General features: G+C 39.9%; 1 non-coding gene across 1 annotated transcript; it reads left to right on the forward strand.

The window, feature by feature from the left end:
- The first annotated feature begins 711 nt into the window (after positions 1-711).
- On the forward strand, positions 712-819 carry LOC112765605 (small nucleolar RNA R71). The gene has a single exon (XR_003183844.1). It is a non-coding gene; the product is annotated as a small nucleolar RNA R71 (small nucleolar RNA).
- Positions 820-8,101: the final 7,282 nt, after the last annotated feature.

Here is an 8,101-nt window from a genome sequence, read left to right on the forward strand (position 1 = left end):
AAGAGTACTAGGAGGGAGTTCAGTAATTTTCTTGCTCAGCTGACCCACCTGTGCCTCCAAGTTTCTAATGGAGGACTTTGTTTCAGTCATGAAACTTTGAGTGGTTTTGATTATATCAGAGACCATGGTTGCTAAGTCAGAGGTATTCTGCTTAGAACTCTCTGTCTGTTGCTGAGAAGATGATGGGAAAGACTTGCTATTGCTAAACCTGTTTCTTCCACCATTATTATTGTTGAAACCTTGTTGAGGTCTCTGTTGATCCTTCCATGAGAAATTTGGATGATTTCTCCATGAAGTATTATAGGTGTTTCCATAGGGTTCTCCCATGTAATTCACCTCTTCCATTGAAGGGTTCTTAGGATCATAAGCTTCTTCCTCAGATGAAGCCTCCTTAGTACTGCTTGGTGCATTTTGCATTCCAGACATACTTTGAGAAATCATATTGACCTGTTGAGTCAATATTTTGTTCTGAGCCAATATGGCATTCAGAGTGTCAATCTCAAGAACTCCTTTCTTCTGACTAGTCCCATTGTTCACAGGATTTCTTTCAGAAGTGTACATGAATTGGTTATTTGCAACCATTTCAATCAGCTCTTGAGCTTCTGTAGGCGTCTTCTTCAGATGAAGAGATCCTCCAGCAGAGCTATCCAAAGACATCTTGGACAGTTCAGAGAGACCATCATAGAAAATACCTATGATGCTCCATTCAGAAAGCATATCAGAAGGACACTTTCTGATTAATTGTTTGTATCTTTCCCAAGCTTCATAGAGGGATTCTCCTTCCTTCTGTCTGAAGGTTTGGATTTCCACTCTAAGCTTACTCAATTTTTGAGGTGGAAAGAACTTTGCCAAGAAGGCATTGACTAGCTTTTCCCAAGAGTCCAGGCTTTCTTTAGGTTGAGAGTCCAACCATGTCCTAGCTCTGTCTCTTACAGCAAAAGGGAGTAGCATAAGTCTGTAGACCTCAGGGTCAACCCCATTAGTCTTGACAGTGTCACAGATTTGCAAGAATTCAGCTAAAAACTGATGAGGATCTTCCAATGGAAGTCCATGGAACTTGCAATTCTGTTGCATTAGAGAAACTAATTGAGGCTTAAGCTCAAAGTTGTTTGCTCCAATGGCAGGGATAGAGATGCTTTTCCCATAGAAGTCGGGAGTAGGTGCAGTAAAGTCACCCAGCACCTTCCATGCATTGTTGGCATTGTTGTTGTTTTCGGCTGCCATGAGTTCTCCTTCTTTGAATAATTCGGTTAGGTCCTCTACAGAGAATTGTGCCTTAGCTTCTCTTAGCTTTCGCTTCAAGGTCCTTTCAGGTTCAGGGTCAGCCTCAACAAGAATGCTTTTGTCTTTGCTCCTGCTCATATGAAAGAGAAGAGAACAAGAAAATGTGGAATCCTCTATGTCACAGTATAGAGATTCCTTGAGGTGTCAGAGGAAAAGAAAAATAGAAGGCAGAAGTAGAAAATTCGAACTTATCAAAGAAGATGGAGTTCGAATTTTGCATTAAGGGATAGTGTTAGTCCATAAATAGAAAGATGTGAGAAGAGGGGAAGAAATTTTCGAAAATTAAGTAAAAGATTTTGAAAACATTTTTGAAAAACACTAATTGATTTTTGAAAATAGGAGTGGGAAAGAAGTAAAGTGATTTTTGAAAAAGATTTTGAAATTAGAAATCAAAAAGATTTGATTGAAAGCTATTTTGAAAAAGGTGTGGTTGAGAAGATATGATTGATTTTAAAAAGATGTGATTGAGAAGATATGATTTGAAAAACATTTTTTAAAAAGATTTGATTTTGAAAATTAAAAACTTGGCTAACAAGAAAAGATATGATTCAAACATTAAACCTTTCTCAACAGAAAATGCAACATATTTGAAATGTTGAATCAAATCATTAATTGATAGCAAGTATCTTTGAAAATAGAAAGAAATCAATTTTGAAAACATATGATTGAAAAGATATGATTTGAAAAGATATGATTTGAAAAAGATTTGATTTTGAAAAACTTTGAAAACTGAAAAAAAAAATTTTGCATTGAAAATAGAATCTTCCCTCTTGTGCCATCCTGGCGTTAAACGCCCAGAATGGTGCACATTCTGGCGTTTAACGCCCAAAACTCTACCCTTTTGGGCGTTAAACGCCCAACCAGGTACCCTGGCTGGCGTTTAAACGCCAGTCTGTCCTTCTTCACTGGGCGTTTTGAACGCCCAGCTTTTTCTGTGTAATTCCTCTGTTGTATATTCTGAATCTTCAATTCTCTGTATTATTGACTTGAGAAGACACAAGTTAAAAATATTTTTGGATTTTTAATAATAAGGAAAAATCAAAATGCAACAAGAATCAAATAACAATGCATGCAAGACACCAAACTTAGCAGTTTGTATACTACTGACACTAATGAGAATGCATATGAGACACACAAAACACTCAAGTCAAGAGAATTTAAAGATTAGAGTAAGAAATCATCAAGAACATCTTGAAGATCACTAAGACACATGAATGAATGCATGCAATTGACACCAAACTTAACATGAGACTAGTGTCTCAACAAGAAACATAGAATATTTTTTTGTTTTTATGATTTTGTAAATTTTTTTGTGCTTTTTCGAAAATTAAGTGGAAAAAGATATCAAAGTTCTTAATGAGAATTCCAGGAATCAGTGCAATGCTAGTCTAAGACTCCGGTCCAGGAATTAGACATGGCTTCACAGCCAGCCAAGCTTTCAAGGAAAGCTTCGGTCCAAAACACTAGACATGGCCAATGGCCAGCCAAGCCTTAGCAGATCACTGCTCCAAAAGCAAGATTGATAGAAATCAACAAGCTCTTGTGATGATAAGTTGAAACCTCGGTCCAATGGAATTAGACATGGCTTCACAGCCAGTCAGATTTCAACAAATCATCATGAAACTCTAGAATTCATCTTTAAGAACTCCGAAAAAAAATACCTAATCTAAGCAACAAGATGAACCGTCAGTTGTCCATACTCGAACAATCCCCGGCAACGGCGCCAAAAACTTGGTGCACGAAATTGTGATCAATACTTTTCACAACTCAAATAATCCCCGGTAATGAATCCTAAAACTTGGTGTTCAATACCATGGCATAAACACAACTTCGCACAACTAACCAGCAAGTGTACTGGGTCGTCCAAGTAATAAACCTTACGCGAGTAAGGGTCGATCCCACAGAGATTGTTGGTATGAAGCAAGCTATGGTCACCTTGTAAATCTTAGTCAGGCAAACTCAAATGGGTAGGGTGATAAACGCATAAAACATAAAGATAAAGATAGAGATACTTATGTAATTCATTGGTAGGAATTTCAGATAAGAGTATGAAGATGCTGGTCCCTTCCATCTCTCTCTGCTTTCCTACTGTCTTCATCCAATCCTTCTTCTTCTTTTCCATGGCAAGCTTATGCAAGGGTTTCACCGTTGTCAGTGGCTACCTCCCATCCTCTCAGTGGAAATGTTCAACGCACCCTGTCACGGCACGGTTATCCATCTGTCGGTTCTCGATCAGGCCGGAATAGAATCCAGTGATTCTTTTGCGTCTGTCACTAACGCCCCGCCCTCAGGAGTTTGAAGCACGTCACAGTCATTCAATCATTGAATCCTACTCAGAATACCACAGACAAGGTTAGACCTTCCGGATTCTCTTGAATGTCACCATTAGTTCTAGCCTATACCACGAAGACTCTGATCTCACGGAATGGCTGGCTCGTTTGTCAGGCGAGCACTCGGTTGTCAGGCGATCAACCATGCATCGTGTATCAGGAATCCAAGAGATATTCACCCAATCGAAGGTAGAACGGATGTGGTTGTCAGTCACACGTTCATAGGTGAGAATGATGATGAGTGTCACGGATCATCACATTCATCAAGTTGAAGAACAAGCGATATCTTAGAACAAGAACAAGCGGAATTGAATAGAAGAACAATAGTAATTGCATTAATACTCGAGGTACAGCAGAGCTCCACACCTTAATCTATGGTGTGTAGAAACTCCACCGTTGAAAATACATAAGAACAAGGTCTAGGCATGGCCGAATGGCCAGCCTCCCAATGATCTAAGAACTAGATGTCCAAAGATGATCAAAGGATCTAAAATAATCCAAAGATGAAAATACAATAGTAAAAGGTCCTACTTATAGAGAACTAGTAGCCTAGGGTAGGGTGTACAAAGATGAGTAAATGACATAAAAATCCACTTCCGGGCCCACTTGGTGTGTGCTTGGGCTGAGCATTGAAGCATTTTCGTGTAGAGACTCTTCTTGGAGTTAAACGCCAGCTTTTATGCCAATTTGGGCGTTTAACTCCCATTTTGGTGCCAGTTCCGGCGTTTAACGCTGGAATTCCTGAGGGTGACTTTGAGCGCCGGTTTGGGCCATCAAATCTTGGGCAAAGTATGGACTATCATATATTGCTGGAAAGCCCAGGATGTCTACTTTCCAACGCCGTTGAGAGCGCGCCAATTGGGCTTCTGTAGCTCCAGAAAATCCACTTCGAGTGAAGGGAGGTCAGAATCCAACAGCATCTGCAGTCCTTTTTAGTCTCTGAATCAGATTTTTGCTCAGGTCCCTCAATTTCAGCCAGAAAATACCTGAAATCACAGAAAAACACACAAACTCATAGTAAAGTCCAGAAAAGTGAATTTTAACTAAAAACTAATAAAAATATACTAAAAACTAACTAGATCATACTAAAAACATACTAAAAACAATGCCAAAAAGCATACAAATTATCCGCTCATCACTCACCTACCCACTATTCCATCTCAGCTGCCTCCTGTGTATACTATCAATAAAATCTTATCCTTAGAGCATCTGGAACTCGTCAACAAAGCTAACGGATATAGATTCACTGCAAGAGGAGAGGACTTCAAGCACTATCAACCACCTTGACAAAGAACCAAACGTCAAGCTAGTGACGCTAAAGGAGCGCTTCATGGGAGGCAACCCATGATTCTATAACTCTTTCTTTCTTAAATTTCTAATAAGAGCAACAGAACAATTTCACTCCAACTTTGACAACTCATATAAAGTTCCTCCACATGCAACGTATAGTACATGATAAGTTTGGTGTTCAAACACATCAATTGAGGTTTGAACACACTTTATGAGAAAGATTTCTGTCCCAAACTTGTTGTACCATAGGATCACAAACAAGTTTGTTGTGCTGACGTGCATGCTTGAGAAGCTTAATAATTAGTTGAGTTGCTTCTAAAAAAGAGAGAGAGAGAGAGAGAGAGAGAGAGAGGAGAGAGATTTTTGCTTCGTTAGTTCACCTTTTGAATTTTCCCACCAATTTCACAACTAATCTTCACATTCTCTCTTTGTCATATATAGGGAATCAAAAAGGACATTGATGGTACTTGATAGGACAAGAGTTTGGCCACTACACCAAGGGAATTTCACACTTGTCCTCATAGGGAATGTCCTTGAAAGTGTTGCCAGGCAACATTGGGAATGGATGGCTTTGGAGACCAAATCAAGACCCCTATAAAGGAGTTGATCCTTGTGCTCCTTCAATCCTAAAACTCCGACCGTCCACTATCAAACACCATCATCAATCCACACCCTTCAATCAATTGCCATTTTCCTATTTAAATCTCTTCACACAACCTCTCCATACACACTTATACTCACCATTCCCACTCTCTCCTTTTGGTTCTACACACACTACACACATCACTCCTCACCAAAGCTTCACATACACCCTCATAGCCATCTTGAGAATAACCAACATAGCAACTATCCTACATGGCATTATTAAGCTCCAAGAGACAAAAAGGGAAGGGACCCATAGAACATCCTCCTTTTGATGAAGTGCGGTTTAGAACATTTCATCATGCACTTCAATATGGGTGGATGGCTGACAAAGAAATCATTTATGAACTGGGCTTCCAAGTAACAAAAACCGAGTGTCCGGAGATCATGGAGAAGGTGGAGCAACGTCGCTGGGAGCTCCTTACCGATCCGATCACAAGGGTGAATGCAACTCTAGTAAGAGAGTTCTATGCAAATGCAGTTAGGCAAGACAAGGCGGATGACTCATACACAAGTTTTGTGAGGGGGGTCATGGTGGATTTTAGTCCTATGACTATCATGAGAGTGCTGAAGTTGAGAAGCATCTCTTTTGAAGAGAAGATCTATCACTCAAGAATGGACAAACCTCCCAATTATAACCAGATTATACAAGATATATGTGTGCCAGGAGCCAATTGGGAAAGAGGTCCCAAAAGAAAACCCAAATTTATAAAAAGAGAAGATCTCCTCCCAGAGGCTAAAGGTTGGTTCGAAATTGTAAGGAGATCCATCCTCTCAGCCGGAAACAACTCAGAGGTAAATTTGAAGAGAGCAACGATGTTACAATGTATAATGAAAGGAGGAGAGATCAAGGTTCATGAAATCATAGCCCAAGGCATTCGGAAGTTTGCTGAGAAGAGTGATTCTGGAGGAAAGTTGGGTTATCCCAGCACTATTTTTCTTCTTTGCAGACTGGCCAGGGTGATATTCGAGGATGCGAACCCCGTATGGGTAACAGTTGGTCTTCCAATCATTTATCGTCGGATGCATGCAGCTGCAGCTCCACTAACTCCAAGGAAGAGACGAAAGAGGCCAGCCCTTCGAACTGAAGAAGAACAACCTCCACAAGAGCAACCCCCAGCAACCTTAAGCATGCACCAACTGCAAGAGGCTATTGATGCTTTATCTAGGCAATGCATGGAAAACCAAGAGGCGCAAAGGGAGCTCCAAATACAATCAAGAGATCGCCATGAAGAGTCACTTTCCAGATGGATGAATCAACAAGGGGAATGGCAAAAACAACTGATAGATCAGCAATTGGAGCAAGGAAGACAATGGAGTGAATCCTTCCACAATTTGAATCAGAAACATGATCAACAGCAAGAAGCCATCCAAAGGCTAATCAATATCCAAGCACATCAAGGAGTCCACATTCATGAGATGCATAGGAAACAAAGAGAACAAGCAGATCTTCTCGATGAACTTAAAACATTCTCGAAAGGAGTCTACATGAGTAAGACAGGATACCATGTGAATACCCAAGCCAGGCTTGGATATCTAGTCGGACAATTGCCTAATTTGCATCCAGGAATCACAAAATATGAGGATGTAAAGGATGAATTAGCACGAGTGGAGCGCAAAAGGGTTGAACAAAGTCATGAATCGGTAAGGAAGGCACTAGAGGATTGGAAATTAGCTAGAGCAAATCAGATGAGAGGAAGTACAAGTGGACAAAGCGAATCTAAAAATGGCAAGGGAGCAGAAGAGAATGAGCAGACTAATAAGTGAAAGGTGGTGAAGTTCCTTCTTAGTTTACCTTCCTTTTCAAAACTTTAAATAAGGAAAATCATGTATGAAATAGAACATGCTTCCATGGTAGCTTAGGATTTTCAATTTTGCATTTAAGTTTCATTGCTTAGGTCTATGTTATTGAGTCTAATGTCTTGAATGCTCACTGTCATCTTGCTTACTTGTATGCTTGTCTCTTTAAGTTAATCAAAAAGAAAATATTATGGAAATAACAAGAATGGAGTCATTTTGTGAAGTGCATTCTAAGTGTTTGTGGTAGGATGATTAGTAAGCTAAGTTGGTTCACCAAGAAAGGAAAGAAAGCAACTATCCATCCTAAGTCATAAATTTGAGACATATTCCTTGAGGCTAGCTAAATAATAAGATCCCAACAAGAAAAGAAAAAGAGTAATACAAGTGGAAATAAGAAAGGGAACACAAAAAGGAACAATGCTAGGCACCAAGGGTTGTGAAGCTGAGGCATGTGTCTGTGGTGTTTATGTACAAGGGATATACTTGGATGAATAAGCTCTTAAGGGTGCCTTATCACTTGGTTACTTGGATTAACTAATCCGGGATTATCAGCTGAAAATCCACTATCAAGAGTAACCCTTGTTACAGAGCACTTAGTAACCCAAAGAGGTGCTGGACACCAAGGTCTCAAGAAAGAAAGAATAACAAACCATGTGCCTGTGGTGTGTATGTACGAGGGAAAGAGACTTGACGGAGTAAGTCCTTAGGGGTGTCTTAACACCTAGCACCTTAAAACCAATTGGTTTGGGAGTGTT

The sequence above is a fragment of the Arachis hypogaea genome, chromosome 2 (assembly GCF_003086295.3).
Source record: "Arachis hypogaea cultivar Tifrunner chromosome 2, arahy.Tifrunner.gnm2.J5K5, whole genome shotgun sequence".
NCBI classification, from domain to species: Eukaryota; Viridiplantae; Streptophyta; class Magnoliopsida; order Fabales; family Fabaceae; genus Arachis; species Arachis hypogaea.